General features: G+C 27.3%; 2 long non-coding RNA genes across 2 annotated transcripts in view; one reads left to right on the top strand and one right to left on the bottom strand.

Annotated features, from left to right (window-relative positions):
• The window catches only part of LOC100577559, a 49,775-nt gene extending 38,437 nt beyond the window's left edge, over window positions 1-11,338 (top strand). Inside the window, exon 3 of the long non-coding RNA XR_003305847.1 lies at window positions 11,061-11,338. This is a non-coding gene — a long non-coding RNA (uncharacterized LOC100577559). The remainder of the gene's footprint in view (window positions 1-11,060) is intronic.
• Window positions 9,982-13,832, bottom strand: LOC107965377. Its single transcript, XR_003305845.1, has 3 exons — window positions 13,079-13,832; window positions 12,543-12,606; window positions 9,982-10,427 (listed from the first exon to the last, which is right to left on the bottom strand). It is a non-coding gene; the product is annotated as an uncharacterized LOC107965377 (long non-coding RNA).
• Between the last annotated feature and the right edge of the window lie 9,080 nt (window positions 13,833-22,912).

Genomic DNA, 22,912 nt, shown 5'->3' on the forward strand with positions numbered 1-22,912 from the left:
TCTCTTCTGTGTCGGCTTCTGTCTGTCGTTTTAATCCTATCAGGATACAATTTTCTGAGAAATTATGCATGCTATTTATAATTTTTTGATATATTTTTTTTTTTCATTCATAACGAAAGGAAAATTATTATTAAAAATGTCTCTTTTTTTCTATATGCTGTCTGGTTCTTGTGATGATCAAGTACAGGTTTTAAAAGAAATTTGAAGGAATAAAAGAGAAGATTGTTTATCTATAAAATAATATTCTACAGGTTTTGTAATAGTTTTCCTATCATTTTTAAAAAATTTAATCATCAAATTTTCTATCATTTGAAAGGTTTCTTAAAAGGATGTTTGAAAGAATATTGATGAAGAATAATTGAAGAATAATTTGTTGTAACATATTTATTTAAATAATGATTTTATATCGAATTACTATTCAAGCTTTTAATTACAAGAATTAAGAATTAATAAAAGAATGAATGAGAATAAATAATAATATTTTCAGAATTATTTACAGAGTTGATTACAGATACACATATTTTTCTTTCAGTTTATAAGTGCATTGTGATTATTGATTCATTCAAAATTCAATATTTCGATTTTTCAACATCACGAACAGTCATCAAATAAATATCATTTGTCAAGAATGATAATCGTTTCCTTAATCGATACTGCGACAAATTATTAAAAATATTGGTGGGATGGTTGTTAAAGATATTTTTAATTGGAGGATCAAGGTGTTCGGAGTAATTGGGTTTAAGGAGTCCTGTAACTAGTTTTCGTATTAATTGGGATTTCGGATTATGGAGGGATTAAAACTTGGGATTGGCGAATCAGTTTAATTAACTTTCTTTTCCGGCTCGTGATTCCCTAAGTTATCTATCATTCGTCCCCCAATGATTTATTTTTGTGGAATTGTGGATCTGCAGTGGCGAAAAAATAATTCTTTGTGAGTTGATGCGACGAGGATAAAAAGCAGATTATACTTTTAACGATCAAGTCGAATTGTATCCATTATTTTTCGTATGAAAATATTATCGAGTTGGAAAAAAAAAATTTATTAAAGTTTTAACGGCTGTAAATGTTTCAAAAATGTTTTAATGATATCATATAATTTTTAAATCTAATTTCTATCCTTGTTCCTTTGTTGACACTAAAAATCTAGGATAATTTGTAGTTTTTATTGTTACAATTTGTCATTCAATGGAATAAGAATTATTATTCGTTGAAAATTTCAAGATTATCGAGCTTATTATAAAAGTTTTAATGAAAACGAAATAACGAGAGAATATAGATTTCCAGATTTCCAGTGTATTCAATTTAACATTCAGATTAATTGTTTTCATTTTCGAGGAAAATGTTTTAAACGAAGAATTTTAATTACATTTTAAAAAATATTTTTTTTAATCGTGTCCCATTCGTGTATGTTTCATTTCAATCGGCGCCATTAAATAAACCATTTATCATTTGTAGAAAAATCATTTCAAATTATAATTGGTTGTTCTGTAATGTTTGGAAATAATTGAAATATCGTAACTGAACCGAGTTTATTTACTTTTTTCATTTTATTGAATTTATCATTTGCACTAGTTCTAATTTTAAGCCTTTAACATTTTTATCAATTGTTTATTGTCTTTGGTTAATAGAAATTATTTATAATTGTTTATAACGAATGATTAAATAAATTAATAAATTTATATAACGATTAAATTTTTGTTTACATACAAAATTTCTCACATTCATTCCAATTAGATATTATATTATATTATTATCTAATGTTAAATACACATGCAATGAAATAAAATAATGTAATTCCAAAATTTTTAAAATTTTTAAAATCAATGATAAAACAACAACAGAATTGTTCACAATCAAATCGAAATTATTTAAAAGAACGATAAAACAACATTTCACATTTCGTCAAATTGAATTTCGAACTTTTCAAAAATGTTGATCATCGATAATCGTCGTCCAGATTTAAAGTATAAATTTTCACAAATTATCGAATTGCTCACTCGTGCCTCTGGCGTAAAGGGGACGATACGATCTCTGCCCATTTACCTGCGAAAAAGCTAATTATACCAGAATATGCAGAATATTCGGGACTCTTATCTGAAACATTTATTATCAAAAACAAACGAAATATGATAAAATGTACAACATTTATTATTTTTATAATGGTTTCCTTCATCTAAACTGACTCAATTAAAGAATCATAGAATCATACTCTTGCCATAAGGGTTTTTATAATTTGGATTCTATTTCTATTTATGCTTTTTCGTTTTTTATAATTTTTATCTCTTGTTCTTCTTCATCTTTTTTGTTTGTAAAATTTCGCTGATCCAATTAATTGTTAAATCAAATTCAGATAATTTGTTATTCTCGTTTTTTTGAGGAATTTGGATTTTTAAAAATAATTATAATAGATAGGTTGTAATCTTTTACCATTACTATTATACATTCATTGTTGTTATTATCACAATTGTTATTGCTAGTTAACTTTCCAATTGCTGCGAATATATCTATTTAATTGTGGATTGCACCTCTGATACTCATTTCACCAGAAAATATATAGGGTACACTAGGGAATGTAATGTAACTAAATATATAATATACATTAATTTAAATTTGGAATAAATGGTGAAAAAATAGAGATACTCGTCCAGTATTAGATCTTTTGAATCCTAATCCTAATCAGATAATTCTTAAATTCAATAGAAAATCTCCAATTTAATTCTAATTTTTCTACATAAACAAGATAAACACTTTAATCTTCCAGCATTAAAGTTGTGTTGACAACCTGAAAGTCAAGGATTCTTGTCATTTTTCATTAACAATCTGGACATATAATTAATTAATCACGATTCATTCATAAATTTGATAAATGAGTAATATTTTTGTATAAAAAATTTTTCTAATCAATTAATTTTTGCATAATCTAAAATATCATCACCACCCCTAATCTATATATCCTGTGCAAATAAATTGGCGGATAAATTGCTTCGTTCCTTTCATTTCCTCCTCCATTTCCTTCCCTCTCAATAATCATCACAAATTAAAACAACGTATACATGTTAACTGGGCAGTGGAAACAATAAATAAAATATACGGATTTAACTGGACGAATATATTCAATTCTTTAATTATTTTAAGCTACATTTGAAATATCGAAGAAAAACGAAATAAGATAACCAATTATGAAATAATAGTATTTATCACGAAAATATTTTTCTTTTTACATCAGCATAATGATTCCTAATCGAAAATATTCCAAAATCGTGGAAATGTCATTTTTTTTAATAAATTCAATTTATTAAAAAATTTCTGATAGAAAAGAATTATTCCTATTAATAGCGTTGCCTTTTGGAAGAATCGTATTTCAAAGTCGCAACCTCTTCCCTCCCCTTCCCTGTCCAACCTGTGCAATAAACTTCGGCGGATATCGAGGCCGGGCCGAGTTTATTTTCACACCACTTTGCCCTTCGTACTCTTGTCATTTCTCCTCCTCCCTTCCCCCCCTTTTTGCTCGATTTTCGGTTATTCCGCCTGGCCCAGCTATCCAGTCAAGGGAAACAAACCTCGTGAAGGCGTCTGCGCTCATTAGAGCAGGCCGCCTACAGAATTAATTTAAGATTTCGTGAGTTATCGAGGAGGGAGTGTGGAATTTTCCGGGAATTTTCCCCCGTCGTGCAAGATTTCGACGGTCGGCTTGTTGGCGAGCGGCGATGAGAGAGAGAGAGAGAGAGAGAGAGAGAGAGAGAGAGAGAGAAGAGTTGGATGCAGAGTTGATTACGAGCGTTTCAGAATGTCATGGGACTCTATCTCTAAGGAGGGAAATTTGAGAATTGTAATCTTAGTGGAAGTTGTAGAGAAAAATGAAGAAATTCTTTCTTTTTTTTTTTTTTTTGTGAAAGTTTCAATTTCATTATCATTTTATGAAATAATACTAAGATATTTGGTAATTTAAAATAATTTTTGCATTTTCATTTCAAAGTTACATTTATTGAAAATTATAAAGATTCTGTGTTTGGTGCAAACTTTTGCAAGTTTGTTCTAAACACTAATTAGAATGGTTAAAAGTAATTATAATTAATAATAATTGAATGATGTTATGAACAATTAATCTTATATTTGGATAAAAATAAATTTAAAAGTAATTCAAAAATTTTAAAGAATCGAAGAAATTCAAATTTAATTTTTATTGAAAAATAAAATAATTCTCCTTTATTATTCAATAATCTAAAGGGATGATATAATATTACAATATTCCAAGATTTTATCGGAATTAATTTACCAATAACCAAGAATAAATGGAATTACAAATAGAAAACCAATAAGTTAAAATCCAATAGTTTGAAACTCAATCTTCGTTTAAACTTCACGATCGAATACATGCTTTCTCTTCCACTTAAATGCAAGATCGTTTGAAATCTTTGGTCGAAGTCGAAGATGGTTCTATCGTGTTGATGATTTCGTAATCGGGACATTCTGATCAAGCGTCAGATAATAGCTTGAGGGTCTTAATAAACACGAATGGATCCCAAGTGGTGTAGTGATAATGAAGAGTTACAGGCGACCAGAGGATATTAATATATATATATATATATATGTGTGTGATATCGCGTTGGAGGATAGATTTTAAAGGTTAAAAATAAAAGTTGATACACAAAAATGTTGGCTCACGTTTATTTATTCAATTATAAATAATTTAATTTACACGAAATGAAATAAAGAATATCTTTTATTTCATCTAATATAAGTTTAAATTTTTATGTTAATAAAAATCTGTTGATTAATCAAAATAAATAATTAAATAAACTCGAACCAATCTAGTTTAATAAAAAGATTTTTTATATCATTATATAATTCGTTTTAAAACTTGATTAAACCGTTGTAACTCTCAAGATAATTTTTTGTTAATGTATAAAAGATGATTGAAAGAAAACTTGCTTTTTATAAATATTTTTCATATTTATTTTTATGGTTTTTGGAACATTATTTTTCTAAAAAAAAATTTTTAATCGTTTATCTTAAACTTGGAAAAATTTTGAATGATTATAATTTCGAATATTATTGTATTATTAAAACCTTCCCCTTTAAAACGAATTTTCGTTTATCTCGATACGACTTCCGGTTCTCGAGATATCGCCGCGATAAATGAATAATTTTTAATCGTATTAAAATTAAAAAAACTTTGAATCGCTATAATTCCAAATATAATAACATTTGATCAATGAATGACGGATCATTAGAGGCGTAAAATATTCCTCTTTAAAACGCATTTTGAATTATTTAAATACGACTTCCGGTTCCCAAGATATCATCGTGCAAAGAGGAAATAATTTTTAATACTTTTCCTCCTTGTCGCTTATTCCGATCTTTCGTACCTTTTCGCCGAGTTGTCGCATTAAATTGTAGAAACTCTATTAAAATTAAGAAAACTTTGAACCGTTATAACTCTGAAAGTAATGACTATGGATCGACGAGTGAACGATCATTAGAAGCGTAGAACCTTCCCCTTTAAGATGCATTTTCGTTTATCCGCAAATAATTCCCGGTTTCCGAGATATCGTCGTGTAAAGGAAAGCGTAATTTTCGATCGTTTTTTATTGTCTCCTTACTCGGACCTCTCGGTTGCACCGCTCGCCTCGCTGACCTACTCCAGGCTCCAGACAAGCGACAGACACAATTCTTGGAAAAACATAATACTGCGATTCCTGGAAGAATACGTATTTCCTGAAAAGAAAAGATGTAGGTCATTGGATCGCGGGTTCATTCGTTCGTGCTTAAACGGTATGGAAATTTTATAGTCTTTATATCTCGCCAACCGATTGAGATATCGGAATAAAACAAAAAGTGATTTCAACGGCCCGGTTTCCTCTATTTTTTTCAAGAGCGTTTTGTTGAAAAAAATTTTTAAATTTTTTCCTCCGGTTTTTCATATGTGATTTAAATATATCATTTTGTATTTTATTATGATATTACTGCAAATGCAAATAAGCTTCAATCGATATTCTTGTATATCAATTTGAGTTAAAAAAAAATAAATGATTCACGAATATATATATATACAGAATAAAGGAACGCGTTGCAATCCACTATCGGACGTTTCCCACGAGAAATATTACACCCGCGACGCGCATGTAAAGAAAGAAATTACATTCTAAAAAACACCCTCACGACCCATTCTGTTTACTTCGGTCTGACGTCTGGTAATTCTCTCCTTCCATCGAGGATTTTCTTGTCGTTTCAGACAAGGCGGTGGAACGATTCGATGAGCCTCCTCCTTCACGAGGAGGAATTTAAGGAGGTAAATTTCAGAAATTTGTCACGAATTTCTAAGAGTTTGCGGGTTGACGTGTAATTTCACCTGGAGGGAATGCAATTAATTTTATCTCTACGTGACTTACAAACATATATATGTATACCACAAACTGGAATATTTCTATAAATATTTATATTCATATTTGAAAAATATTTATTTTAAATTCGTTATTAAAAACAATCATCTATTCCATCTTTCACTTCTTCTATTTCTGCAATTTTCAGAATCATCTTTCTCAAATATTTTAAAGTGAATCCAAAATCTACACATATTCATAAAATTTCCTTTCATTGTAAATTATGAATTAAAAAATTATGATATCGTAAAATTTATCAAAATTCCTTTAAAAATAGAATCAAGTATTAATAATAATTGATTATACGCATCGATGAAAATTCGAACTCTGTCCTCAAACTTTACGCCATAAACTATTCGCGAAATAGATACGCAACCTCGTCTCGAACAACTAGAATTGCAATAAACGCGCGTTTAGAGTGGCCATCTCCGTTTCCAAATTCCGCTGAGAATCAATTTCTGTTCAATTGCATCGATATCCAAGGATGGTTGTACAAAAGCATTGAGATGTATCAATCGACAAAACGAAGTACGTTTGCGAATAAATCGATGTATTTTAAATATTAATTATTGATTCGATGAAAATTAATTCGTTTATTCATGGAACAAGTTTTCTCATTAAATCGGATAATTTTAAATTTTGTATTGATATTTATTCGAATTCCTTTTATCCTTAAAATCTATTAAATTCTAACGTTACAAGTTTATTCTTGATACTTGTTGCCTTTACTAAAATCATCTCAACAATCGTGCAACCTTGTCAAGAGATTGTTTAATCTGTCGACAATTTCATTACAATTGGGCGAGGATTATTGGTGGACCGATCGGAGAAACAAAGTTGGCGGCGGTGTAAATCCGGCGAGCGTCGCGAAAATTGAATACCGATAACAGCGCACGCGGAGGGGGAGCATTGAATGCACTCGTCGGAACAATAAGCGAAAATTCCAGAGACCAGATAATGTCATACACGCGTCTCGATACAGACTCGTATGCGACCAACGTGTCCTCCTCCGTGGACAAACGGATCCCCCTCCCCTCGCCCGTATATGCCTCGGTATGCGACCGATTCAAGTCTACGTCGGCGTGTTTCGAAGTCTTATTTATAGCGAGGTGCGCTTCACCTCGTCACCGTGAAACTCCGTTTCCCACCCCTCGACTGCGCTACGCGGCAAGTTTCGCTGGCGCAGGTAGATTACCTTGGCAAGTTTCGAATCGCTTAGGTGTTGTTTAGAGAAGAAATTGTAGAATTTAAGGGGAGGAGGGATGTCGGATTAGATATTTTTTGGGGAGGAAATGATTTCTTTTTTTTTTTGTCGCTTAAATTGGATAGTTCAGCCGCTTTCGAACTTTGTTTTTCCGATCGGTTCATTAATAATTCTCATCCAATTGTAATGAAATTGTCGAGAGATTAAACAATCTCTTGACAAGATTGTACAATTGTTGAGATGATTTTATTCATGGATGTTTATATTATCTGAATAGAGAGTTGTTTGTTCTAAAATTTAGGATTGGAATTTGTTCAGATCAATTTTTATTTATGTATTTTTTTTTTGTATTGTTAATTATTATATTCTTCGGAATGATTCGATGTAATTTGGATATTTTGTGGAATTTAGGATTGGAATTTTTTTGAAATTAATTTTTATGTATATTTCTTTCATATGTAATTAATAATTCTTTAGAAAATTTGATATACTTTAAGTATTCTGTAGAATTTAGAATTAGAATTTTTGTAAAATTAGAAAATTTTTTTCTATGAAACTTATTAAAATAAAATCCTGTGGAATTTAAGATTTTTTAAAATCAATTTTTATATATATTTCTTTCTAAATGTAATTAATAATTTTTCAGAAAATTTGATATAACTTAAGTATTCTATAGAATTTAAAATTAGAAAATTGTTTTCTCTATAAAATTTATTGAAATAAATAAATTAATAATTCTTCAGAAAATTTAAGTATTCTGTAGAATTTAAAATTAGGATTTTTTAAAATTGAAAAATTTTTTTCTATATAAAATTTATTAAAATTTTTTTTGTGGAATTTAGGATTTTTTAAAATCAATTTTTATGTATATTTCTTTCAAATGTAATTAATAATTCTGCAGAAAATTTAAATATTCTGTAGAATTTAAAGTTAGAAAATTTTTTTTCTATAAAACTTTAAAATTAAATTCTGTGGAATTTAGGATTAAGATTTTTTAAAATTAATTTTTATGTATATTTTTTTCAAATGTAATTATTAATTTTTCAGAAAATTTTATACAAAATTACAAAAATACTTTTGTATTTTATACAAAATACAAAAGTAATTTTGATTTAGATATTCTGTAGAATTTAAAATTAGAATTTTCTTAGAAATTTTTTTTTCTATAAAATTTATTGAAATGAGCAATATTGTTAATGAGTATAGAAAAATTAATTTAAAAATTAATAAGAAATTTTGTAAAATTTAGGATTAGAATTCTTTGAAATTAGAAATTTTTTTTGTATAGAATTTATTAAAATATTGATTATAGAAATAGAAAGTTTAGTATAACATAGATATTCTATAGAATTTAAAGGAAAAATTAGAATTTTGTGAGTTGAAAATTTCTTTATGTAAATTTTATTATAATGAATGATATTGCTATTGATTATACATAATATTAATTTATCTTATATTTATGTCCAGAAAATTATTTATAAAAATATTTTTGGAATCGATTATTTTGTAGAATTTAAGATTAAAATTCTGAGATCGAAATATTTTTTGTGAAAAATTTATTAAAACGAATAATATTATAATCATATGTAATATTAATTCTTTAAAAAAATTTGGTGTAATTTAAATATTGTGTAGAATTGTAGAATTGAGAGAGGAAGTCAAATTAAAATTTTATAAAGACAACAAATTTATTTGCATAAATAATATAGCTATTTTAATCAAACTTAATAAAAAAGATTCAATGAAATTGTAACAATATGATAATACTATCGATTTAAATTATTATGTTTTAGAATTAAAAAATTTATATATAATTTTTGTTGTGTAAAATCTGTTAAAGCAAATAAAACTATTATTAGTAATTGTAGTATTAATTTCGAATTAATAACAAAATTAAAAGTGTATTCGTGGCTATAAAATTATCGATTTCAAATATTTGACTCCCAATGTCCACATTTTATGTAGGGAGAATTTTAAATTTCCTAAATATAAATACAATATAACACATAAAATAAACGAAATGATCTGTATAACAGGAAAAAGTTCATTTCTTCCTTTTATAATTTCTAGCAAAAAGAAACTGTCTCCAATATCGCCATATTTATTTTATTTTAGGACACGAAGAAATTTGAATTAAACTTTGAATAATTTTTAAAGAAAATTTACATCACGAATTTTACATTATTTAAAAATTATTTAATTATTATATTATTATATTATTTAAATTATTATAATCGACAATTTAATAAAAAATAAGAAAAGCGTGTCAATCAAAGATACAAAGGTTAATTAAAATTTCAAAACCCGTTTGAAAAATTGCAAATTTTCAAAAAGTTCTTTTTCTCAAAAAAAAAAAAAAAAAAAAAAACAATCTTACGATTAACTTTTTTCTTCTTCCATTCCATTATTTGAGGTCACGAGTTATATAATTAGACGTATAACTTTTCTATTTTATACGCGTTTAACGCGTTCATTGATTTATTCAACGCCAACATGGCCAACATATGTCGACGAAGATTCGACAATTCAAAGTGTCGCATAAATTGCGAGAGATGCGTGAAGTGGGGCTCCTTCGAGCAGAAGTGTTTTCGCTACTTCCCTCGAAATCATCGTGGATTAAACGCGCAACGATTTAATTAACGCTCGAGCTTCGTCGATTTGTTCCTCGTTCCTCGAATTGGTGCCAAGATCGGACGACAAGAAACTTCCTAACTTCGAATGGCGATGCAGTCGCGAACTTCTTCGACGAAATCTTTGTGTCTTCCCCGCGCATAATCTCGACGATGATTTAACCTCAATTTCGTTGATTTGTTCCGAATGGCGTGTCAAGGATTAATATTCTGTAACGTGAAATATATCACTCTTTGGTAACTCGAATGGCAAGCAATGGAACATCTTTCGAAAATCAATTCTAGATATCCAAATGTAAATATAAGAAATCGAAGATCTTACTTTACTCCAAACTTAATTAATATAATAATAATTTGAAAAAATATATATAATTTTAATGGTATTTTTAATTATTTTAATTTTAATGGCAAGTAAAATAATTTTATATATTGAGAAATTTTAATTTTAATTTTAATTGCAAGTAAAATAATTTTATATATTGAGTGATTAAAAGTATGCGTGTTTATGATGTATTGCAATAATTGGAGAAGAAGAGATGATCAGAGGAGAAAAAAATTGTTTTTTAAAACATTAGAGTTGTATCTGATTTTTGCTGATTGATTTTAACTGTGTACAATTAAGAAATAAATATTTGAATGAGTATACCAATAAGGATCTTCTCGAAATTTTGGCAACAAATTTAAAAAAGAATGATCGTGGTACAATGTGGATGGACCATATAAATGATTTAACAAAGTTGATCTCTGATATTTCTACCAACCTTATCCTGTAATTGATCTTAGATCGAGAGTGAACGAGAAGATGAGTCGACGAGAATTGAGGTAGAAATATTTCTGTTTCAGAAAGTTGGAATAAAAGTTGCAAGAATACATTGGAAGAAAGGAGAAGTAAAAGGGTACGATAAACGAGATAATGACGATAAATGATGGTGTTGCTCGAGAACGCCATTAGTCAAAGCAGTTTTGGAGAAGTTTGTCAGGGTTGATCTCTCTCTATTAGAGAATTTATGTACGTATATTAAAATTATATATCATTGGTGTGATAAATTATTAGAAAAATTGTGAAGTAGTGTAATGTTATATTATTTGTTATTGTAAGTGGAAAAATAAAATTCATTTTTAGGCCAATTTACGTATTCGTCAAGTGTTTAATTATTTTTTCATGATTTCAATGTTTTTTGAAATGATAGAACGAGAAAATTTTCTTTTATATTCTTTATTTCTATTTATTTAATTGCATCGATCATAATAGAACGCTGATATTCTAATTTAACATTGGAAATGGAAATGGAATTGATATCGATGTGGTTATGAATTCGAGTTAATTTTTATTTCATTACGCATGATTTAATTATTGTCTTGAAAAATGGAGTCGATTTCAATTTCAATATTTTTGATAGACGTATATTTTGATTATTTTAATAGATTTAATAGTTCTATTATTAAATCTAAATATCAGATTTCGATCCGTCTCTCAGATAAAATAAAATTCATTCCAAAAAAAACTATGGTTGTGTTAAATTTAAAAAATTTGAGAAATCAAAATTTATTGGAAAAAAAATCAACTTCTTTATTAACATATTTTTATAAATATTTATAGATATATAGATTTAGATAAATATTCTAGAATTAGAAATAATGCAATCTAGATTTCGATAGATTTTAGATTCTAAATTCTTAAATTTAAAAATAACTAAGTTTTGAAAAATTCCAGAAATCAAAATTTTTAAATTTTTGTTAAAATTTTTGTTAAAATTTTTGTTCTCTGCGTATTATTTGCAAGCATTCTAGATTCCCAAATTCGACTTTTTTAATTTTGACATTTAAATTTAAAAATCTTACTTTAAAAATAACTACCGTTATTAAATTTTGAAAAATTTTTAGAAATTTTCAAAAATTTTTATTCTTCGCATATTATTTCAAGCATTCTGATTTTGACTTCTTTAAATTTTCTTATTTAAATTCTTTAAATAAAAAAAAATCACTAATTTTCAGCGATTTCTAAATAAAATTTGAAAATTCTCTCCAATCCAAGATCACCACTATCGATGACTCATGATCAAAAATAACTAAATTTTGAAAAATTCCAGAAATCAAAATTTTACTTATTTTTAAAGTATCGTCATTAATTTTTGAAAAATTTCAAAAATTCGTTAAAATTTTTATTCTTCGCGTTTATTATTTCAAGCATTCTAAAAAATTTTATTAATTAAATTTCGACTTCTTTAAATTTTCTTATTTAAATTTATTTTTTATTTAAATTCTTTAAATAAAAAAAAATCGCCAATTTCCAGCGATTTCTAAATAAAATTCGAAAATTCTCACCAATCCAAGATCACCACCAACGATGACACTCGAGCGATCAAAAATAACTAAATTTTGAAAAATTCTAGAAATCAAAATGTTAAAATTTCTGTTAAAATTTTTGTTCTCCGCGTATTATTTGCAAGATCCCAAATACAACTTTCTTAAATTTAAAAATCATACTTATTTTTACCGTTATTAAATTTTGAAAAAAAATTTTAGAAATTTTCAAAAATTCTAGATTTCGACTTCTTTAAATTTAAAAAAAAAAAATATCACCAATTTCCAGCGATTTCTGAATAAAATTCGAAAATTCTCTCCAATCCAAGATTATCATCGATGACATTTGGGCGATTAAAAATAACTAAATTTTGAAAAATTCCAGAAATCAAAATTTTAAAATTTCTGTTAAAATTTTTGTTCTCCGCGTATTATTTGTCAAATACGACTTTCTTAAATTTAAAAATTATACTTATTTTTAAAGTACCGTCATTAAATTTTAAAAATTTTCAAAAATTCTAGATTTTGACTTCTTTAAATTTAAAAAAAAAAATCACCAATTTCCAACGATCTCTGAATAAAATTCGAAAGTTCTCTCCAATCCAAGATCACCACCATCGATGACACTCGAGCGATCATCGGTCTCGATCTCCGAACCCGAGAAAGGATCTATTAAAATCCCTCGATGGCCCCAGTTGGCCGAGAGATGGCGATCTCGATTCGTCCCTCGCGATTGGCCAACGATTTTTCTGGCACTGAATCTAAAATCATTCTCTCTTCCTGCGCCTCTCCCCTCCTCCCTCCCCTTCGTCCAAGAGGAAGAGGGCAAGGTGCATTGTGTTCTCGATGCCGCGTACTCCTTCGCCACTTCGTCCTCTCTCGCGATCCTCTAAACTTAGCCCCTCCATCTTTGTTTTTCCTCTGTCGCATCTGTACCCTCTTCCTCTTCCCAGCGTTAGGGCCACGCTGATTCGAGTTCCCTATCCTCTCGTTCGTTGATGATTCCACTTTCCACCCAGTCGCGTTCTAACCTCTCGAACGAGCGGGATAAATCGATCTAAAAAATCGTTTCGAAGAATTTCCAAGTAAAAGTTTTTTCGAAAGTTTTCGAGAAAATAAATCGTATCGGTGAGAGAGTTCTTAAAGATTTTCGAAAATTTCAATTCTCGAGTTGAACAAAAGTGATTTCATTTGCATTCATTTCGAAGCAAATAGCAGAGGCTTCTCTATTTCGAAATATTTTAAGCAAAATTTCTAAAAATTCCCAAAAAAAAGTATCTCTTATAATCTTATAACTTTTACATCGAAAAATTTTCAAACGAATACCTTTCGAAAGATTTTCCAAAATCAAACAGCTTCCTTCCAAGTTTTTGTTTCGAAAAAATTTTCCCGATAATAAATCGCATCTGAGATACACTCAGGAGGTTCCTCTCTATTTGCAAGCAGAGCCGCCGAAGAGAAGGCTGCCGACAACAGTGTGACAGTGTCGCGTCGCGGAGTGAAAAAAAAAAAAAAAAAGTGACAGAGCAACTATCTAGCTAGGTGTAACGACCTTCCACGCTCGCGTACGCGCCGGAGGAAAGCGAGCAGAGACTTGTGCCGCTTGTTGACCGAGTGTCTTCGAGCCCAGCCTGGCAGAGGGCTTCCGGTCGTGAGTATGCTTCTTCTTTCTTCGCGCTTCTCTTTTTTCTCTCTCTCTCTCTCTTCTTCCTCCAGTTTTTGCTGTTTCCACTTTGTTGTTGTCACCTCCTTTTTGCGCGACTTTTCTCTTCCCTCCCCTCCTCTCTTAATTTCTCGCCACTTGAGAAAACGAGGGGAGAGGGACCCCTTCGAAATTATTATTGGAATTTATTATTAATACAAAAATGGTAATTAAAAGATAAATAAATCAGTGATGATTTAAAGTTTATAAAGAAAATGAGTAATAGTATATTATAAAATATATACATTAATATTTTATCAAAATATTTCTTTTATCAGACATATTACTTTTTAGATATAATAATATATAATAATATTAATTTTAACAACTAATATCCAATTTATTAATTTAACTAATACTATAAAATTCAAAATTTTATGTGCTTAAAACACTAAAATAAATTTAATAATTTATATAAAAATTATTAATTTATCGACAGGGTGTGAACCTGTTAGCTTTATCTAGCTTATTATATAATTATATATTTATTTTTTTGGGGGTTATTATATAAATTTATTTATTATTTAAATATTTAAAATATTTTTATTTTATTTAAATTTATATAAAAAGAAATATAGATTTATAAATCTAAAGTTAAAGTTAGAAGCTTTATTTATTAGATAAGTGTTTTTAACGTTCGATTGTGATCTAGTTAGATAGATTTAAAAGAAGAAGTAGAATATTTTATTCACTGTTCGATAAAATTATCCATTGAGATTTAAGAAAAAAATAAAGTGGATAAAGGAATGTATTTAATTAGCAAATGAATTTGTTGATGATTGTAATATCTATATATTAGATAAATTTAAGGAAAGAAGTGAATGAAGAAATTATTTCCAAATTGATTAAACTAAAAAAATAGGGAAATTTGATTCTAAACGATCGAATCGTTTTGATGAAACGACTTGCCAGTTTTGAGAAACCATTAGAACTGTCCCAACTCGAACGCAATGACGATCACAAACCAAGATCGCGGGGAAGAAACGTAAGAGGAACGATAAATATTGCGGGGGCGTTACTGAAGAATTTACGGGGACGCAAGGAATCAAGGTGAAAGGAGGCGATAAGGAGAGGAGAGGGGAGGCATTGGAGGAGTGAAAAGGCTTTCCAGCAGCCGTCTTGAAGACACTCGGTCAACAAGAGGCGCGAGCCTAAGCCTTCCCTTCTTTTGACGACCGTGTCGCTGAGGACGATACTTTAAACTGCCACCAAGTCTCGCTTTTTACCATCACTTTCCAGACACTGTCCCGGTATTATCCTCTTGTTTAGAAGCCGAGTGAAATTTAATAGAGAATTACAGATGAAAAATGTAAAATTTGGGATTTCTTGGGATCAATATTGAATGAGTATTGTAGTATTTTGGAAGCTTGTGGAAGATTGTGGAAGAAGAAAAGAGGAGTTTGGAATTTTTATATGAATGGAACGTTGAAAGAATTGTAAAAAGAAATATATAGAATTTGAATATAGGATTCTTGAATGACTGTTGAATAAGTTATTGTAAAAAATTTGAATATAAAATTCTTGGTTGATTATTGATGATTATTAAGTATAGTTAGAGTTAGGTATGAAGTTTGACATTGATTACTGAGAAGAATCTAAAATATGTAAAAGTTAAATAGGTATTGATTTATATAGTTATTTGAAAAATAGATTAAACAATCTTTTAATTTAACTCTTATAATCGATAAAATTTTTCTATGGGTGATTTTTAAATTTTATTCGTTTGTTGATCGAAAATTTGGAATTATTTTTTTAATTGTAATTATGTATTTTTAATTAAAATTATATATAGGGATGAATTTGTTCTCCATTTCCTGAATTTAATTTATATTTTTGTATTAAATTAATATCGAGATTTAAAATTGATATTAAAAGTTTTTAACACTCTTTTAAATGTAATTATAATATAATATAATTAAAAATAAATACTATAGAAATGAACAATCATTTCATCTTTTCGACCTAAATATTTATATTATTTATTATTTATATTTATTTATTATTATTTATATTTTTATATTAAATTGATATTAAAATGAAAAATTATATAATTATATAAATAGTATGATAAAAAAAATCACTTTTTTAATTACAATTTAATTACTATTTATTATTACTTTGTTTTTTCAATTTAATTTATATCTTATGTCAAATTATTATAATAAAAAGTTTGAAATTATTTTTTTAATTGTACCTAGATATTAGAATCTTCTTAGTTAACATTGTTACTGATTAAAAATTATTTTTATACAAATCTATATAAATAATAATAAATCTGTTGTGTTATCAATTAAAAATTTATATTATAAAGATTTGTAATCTTATTTGCATTATAGAACTTTCATTAAAATTTTTTGTTTAAATTTTAATTCCAATTCTTTGTTCGAATTCAGATAATACATTAATTATTAAACAATCTAATATACCAATTGTCCACATTTTACATAGATGAAATTATTCTTTGATATCTTGTATATATCTGCAAATTTTTATTTTTCTTTTTTTTACATATTTTTTACAAGTTTAGATTTTAAGATGTACTTTTACAAACATTGTTAAAATTGAAACTCTATACATTTATTATAAATACGTTATAAGTTCATATTACAACACATGAGTAATTTGAGGGTTTGTCTTCCCTTGGGCTTAGTCCCTCTGTTGACCTACATCATCACCTTGTTAACCCTTCAGTTATCAAGGGATCTATGATCCTGTGATGACTATTTAGGTTGTAAACCATCAATTTGCTTGTGATTTATCATAAATTGCAATTAAGCAATTATTATTTAAAATCTATCTTATTAAGATAGTTGATATTTTAATTTACTTTTATACTTTAATAAGAGACAGAGAAGATATAATTTTCTAAGGAATTGTTGTAATTCTATCAAATATTGAAACTAAGACAAAAACTGATCAACTCTAGTAATAGTTTACTATATGTTTTTGAAAAATTAATTGAAAATTATTATTCTATTAAAATTAGAAATTTTGTTGATCTTTTTATTCTCCTGATTTCTATTTCTAAATCACTCTAATTTTGATGTATAACTTGTATCATTGGTTACGTGAATGTTTCTAAATCTGTCTCATTTTAACAATTATTTACATGCCAATTGGCAATTAACTTATTTATCCCACACATTTAATCACTATTTTTCATTTTAAAATTATCCTCGACGAGGTCTCTTTTAATAGACTGTTAATTACATCTACTCTATCATACATCTTTCTTTTTTAAAAGAAAATTTTCATATAACTAACAATTTACAATTGTAATACAAACTGATTGAAACAAGAGGACTCTAATTTTAGTAATCATTCAAATTTGACAATTTTTATATCAATATTTTTCTTAATTACAATTTTTGCAATAACAATTTTTGATCAATTAAACACATCATAATCACATTTTATTCTATATAATTTAATACAATTTAATACAAGGAGATTGAAATAGGAGAACCACTCTAATTTTGTCGACCTGTTTACACGCACCAGATTTGGTTGCACATTCAAACGTGACAGTTCCAATGTTAAATACGTTCTCAACGAGGCCTCCTTCGGTGGACAGCTTTTTCGATCCGCTGATCAACACCACATTTTGGCAAATTCACCGAGCCCGATGAACAACGTTCTTGGCAATCCGACTTGAAGCTGCGTCGAGACAATTTGATTGGTCGGGCAAACATGCGTGTGTACGCGCAACAACGGTGACCTGTTTCTGACATCTATTTCACATGGCATTATCGATGTCGTTTACACGAAAACACCGTGTCGAAATATTCGTAACAGATATGGACGAAAATTGGACAAATTTTTCTTGCACAAAGAAAATCTTGAAAGATGATCGGATATATTGGATGGAATTGAATTTTCGATGAAATATCGTTGATCGAAAGATATAACAAATGGAACACAAGTGGACTTCAATAAAGACTTCGTTCATTTTTACTTCAAAAAGAATATATTTTATATTATCGATACATCAAAAGACTATCGATAACAATCGATAATTTAAGCTTGCATTAAATTCGAAGCTTTGTCTCTTAAATTATTTCATAACAAATATAGTTTCACCAAAATAATAATAAATATCATACTCCATAACAATTTTATAAAATCCTGTTTTAAATCCCTTTGCTATCAAAAATAGCTCTTTCGTCTCTTTGTAATAAATATTTCCTCCACATCTTACTAATTTTATTCGATATATACGAGTCAATGAATTTATCGAGAATTTCATTGGTTCTATTTATTTCCGTTTCACTTTTCTTTTGCACGTGTTTGGCGAATAAATATTATGAATATATAACCCGAATCAAAGGGTTAATAAACTTCTCACACACCGCGAATCGTTCCATTCCACTGTTTTTGGAATCAGCTCTCAGGTTAACGGGATTTCGATATAATACAGAATTGAATTAATCGTGTTGTAAGGCGTATTAACACTTTGTACGTGAACAAAGGTGGAGCTGTTGGGAAGGCGCGAGAACTAGTCGACGTGTTGTTAGCTTGTCGCTCGACCGTATTGTGAACACGGTTTCAAAGGAGCTGCTTGTTTGCACGCAGTTCCATTTCTTTCTCTTTATACGAAACTATTCCATGTAAACTTTGACTAAGCTTTTCCTTTCCTTTTCTTCCTCTTTTTCTTCTTCTTCTTCTTCTTCTGTTTTTGGAAATAGAGTGTATTTTTACGGAATTGTGAGAATACGAAGATGGAATGTTATGTCGTTTTCAAGACAAATTAATGATTCATTGCCAATTGAAGATTGTGTTACTAATTCAATTATATTGTTTGAATAAAATTATTCTTGTGATAAGCTTGATTATATGAAACATTTATTATCAAAAACAAACGAAATATGATAAAATGGGTCTGTACAACATTTATTATTTTTATAATGGTTTCCTTCATCTAAACTGACTCAATTAAAGAATTATAGAATCATACCCTTGCCATAAAGGTTTTTATAATTTGGATTCTATTTCTATTTATGTTTCTTCATTTTTTATAATTTTTATTTTTCTTGTTCTTCTTCATCTTTTCTGTTTGTAAAATTTCGCTGATCCAATTAATTGTTAAATCAAATTCAGATATGTTATCCTCGTTTTTTTGAAGAATTTGGATTTTTAAAAATAGTTATAGTAGATAGGTTGTAATTTTTTATCATTACTATTATACATTCATTGTTGTTATTATCACAATTGTTATTGCTAGTTAACGTTCCAATTGCTGCGAATATATCTATTTAATTGTGGATTGCACCTCTGATACTCATTTCACCAGAAAATATATAAGGTACACTAGGGAATGTACTGTAACTAAATATATATTAATTTAAATTTGGAATAAATGATGAAAAAGTAGAGATACTCGTCCAGTATTAGGTCTTTTGAATCCTAATTTTAGATAATTTTAGATAATTTTAGATAATTCTTAAATTCAATAGAAAATCTTCAACTTAATTCTAATTTTTCCACATAAACAAGATAAACATTTCAATCTTCCAACATTAAAGTTGTATTGACAACTTGAAATCAAGGATACTTGTTATTTTTCATTAATAATATGGACATGTAATTAATTAATCATGACTCATTCATAAATCTGATAAATGATTATGATAATATTTTTATATAAAAAATTTTTCTAATCAATTAATTTTTGCATAATCTAAAATATCATCACCACCCCCAATCTATCTATACTATGTAAATAAATTGCTTCGTTCCTTGTAAACTTTGACTAAGCTTTTTCTTTCCTTTTCTTCTTCTTCTTCTTTTTTTTTTCTTTTTGGAAATGGAGTGTATTTTTTATGGAGTTTGAATGAAATTATTCTTATGATAAACTTAATTGTATATTATAATTATATTAGATAAATAATAATTTCTCAAAATATATAAGTATGATGGAGTTAAAACAGGAAAGATAAATTAAATAAAAATTGGAAAATAAAATTAGGACAGATTTGCACAATAATTTAAAGCAATTACAAATTACAAAAAATTACAAATTACAAAAATTACGAACAATTACAAAAAAAATATTTTAGATAAATAATATATAATGGAATAATTCAAAGCAATTACAAATTACAAAAAATTACAAATTACAAAAATTACGAACAATTACAAAAAAAGTTATATTTTAGATGTAATATAAATGTTATATTTTAGATATAATATAAATAATATATAATAAAATTAAAACAAAAGATATATGATAAATTAAATAAAAATTGAAAAATAAAATTAGGGCAGATTTGCACAATAATTCAAAGCAATTTAACGTTTATCATTTGATCATGATAATTAATCACATCAATTTCAGTTCACATTCAAAATATTAAAGCAGATTATTAAATTATTATCTTATTTAAACGTTAAATCGTTTAAAATCAAATATTAGCCAATTAATATACACAATATTATAATACATATGATTTATATTCTTTTGAGCCAAAGATCGATCTATGGAATCGAATTAAACATCAATTTAACTGTCGATATAATTGTTCCAATTGTTCCCGTACACGCATTGTACACAGTATCTATTTGGATTTGATTTGTAATCGTGGAAGGATTAAATTATCCACTTACAAACTAATATATTCACGAATGAATTTAAATATTCAAACGAAATATTGACAATCGAACGTTTAAAAATAAATTAAGTTAAACCGAATCAATATCGAACTATTCTTCATTATTCACTTATCTTGTTAATAATTCTAGAAAATATCGTATATAACAATATAATTGCGTTGAATTCCAGACGTACGTAACTTTCGCAGTTTACAGTTTTAGAGATTATTATTATTCGACGAACAATTGAATTGTTGTTGTTTGAGTTTTATTGTACACGCAAACAAAGAGCAGCGGTATCCATTTTGGGGGTGGATTTGATTTTGCAAAAGGTGGTGAATTCGGATTGCGAACCGTACGTACGGATAGATGAACGATTAAATCATCCACTCGCGAGCGCGGGGAGCGATTTAACATTTTCATCGATCACCATTGTCACGATTCGTTTCCCTATTTGCGAATTCGGCGAAAACAATCACTGTTTGTATTTACACGCGATTGTTTGCCTCCAGATACCAATTAACCAATATTCTTGGCGACAATTTCAATCGTGTTTTCGCTTAACATTGGCAATCAATTATTCAGCAGGAAATTACGAGGCAAATCCTCAACCTCTTTAACAACCCTTTCAATTCAACATTCTACACCCGATTTTTTTTTTTTTTTTATACATATTCTTAAGCTACTTTGAAAGAAATTGACTTTTGAAAAAACTTTATTCTGGTCGTAATCTTTTAATCTTTTCATCTAACGCCTCTGATTCTGATATATTTTGCGTTGAAAATAAATAATCGATTCTCGTTTCGATTTTTATTTTTGTGAATTCATAAATCGATATATAAAATTAAATTCAGATTTATAAATTGTAAAATAGTTAATTGATTGAGTTTTGGGTATAACTTAATAATTAGTGTGTATATTATAAATACAGAAATTAATATTTGTAAATAGTTTGACTTTTAGATTTAATTTTTAATTTATTAAAAATTAAAAATTCGATTTTGTTCTTGAGAAGTGGTTTTCAATCGATATGTCATTCAGAGATTGACAATTTATAATTAATTTTATAATTTTGTCTCTTTCGCAAAAAAGTTGTTCAATATAGTTGTTGATTGGAATTACTTAATGGATTCAATATTATTTATTTTTATAATTATTTACTACGATTGTTTCATATATCATATGTAAAAATCCAAACAACTGTGTCCAATTAATTAATTTATAAGTTAATTAATTGGTCGATATTTGAATATAATAATATAAGAAAAAATTGGGATAAATATTGTTTAATTTCTATATTTTTAAATTTCAAAATTTACAAGTGTTCTTTTTTTAAATAAAAATCGCTATTCCACTGTATTTATATTCATTGGCTATTGCAATTTCAAATTTTTTTTTTTTTTTTTTTTTTTTTTTTAGGTCTTTGTCTGGATCATTCTTTGTTATTTGCATCGGTGGGCTATCTATTTTCTGTAAAAATTGATCTTGCATAAAAATATCTAGTTAAAATAGGGCATAGAATTCTGCATGCATTTACATATTGCAGTTTATATATCTATTTTTTCTTATACATAATCATTAATAGTAATCATGTTCTACAAGGAAAAAAAGAAACAAAATATATATGACGATTATGAATATTTTATATAGTTTGTAAAGTTTAAATATAATCAATAAGATTTGTTGAATTATTTTTCAAATAACTGCAATAACTTAAATTTTAAAATAATAAAATAGTTGAAATAATTGTAATACTTTTTCATGATTATTAATTACATATTTAATATGTATAAATATTTTTTCAATTTAAAAATTCAAAGTATATTTCCAACATTGACAATTATAGTACTTTTAATCTTCAAGAAGTATATAATTTAATTCTAATGCATTTTAAATACATATGTATGAATTATTACTTAGATGAATGTATTTAGTATTTATTTAATATATTTGGTTTATTCAAAAAAATTTTTATAAATTCGGTTCAAGATTTATGTTATTAAACATTCCTTAATTAAAAAAAATTTGTATCTTATATAAATCCAACCATTTTCCCAAATCTTCCAAAAATCCAAACTCACCCATCAAAATATACATCGTA

This window comes from Apis mellifera, linkage group LG12 (assembly GCF_003254395.2).
Source record: "Apis mellifera strain DH4 linkage group LG12, Amel_HAv3.1, whole genome shotgun sequence".
Classification (NCBI taxonomy): domain Eukaryota; kingdom Metazoa; phylum Arthropoda; class Insecta; order Hymenoptera; family Apidae; genus Apis; species Apis mellifera.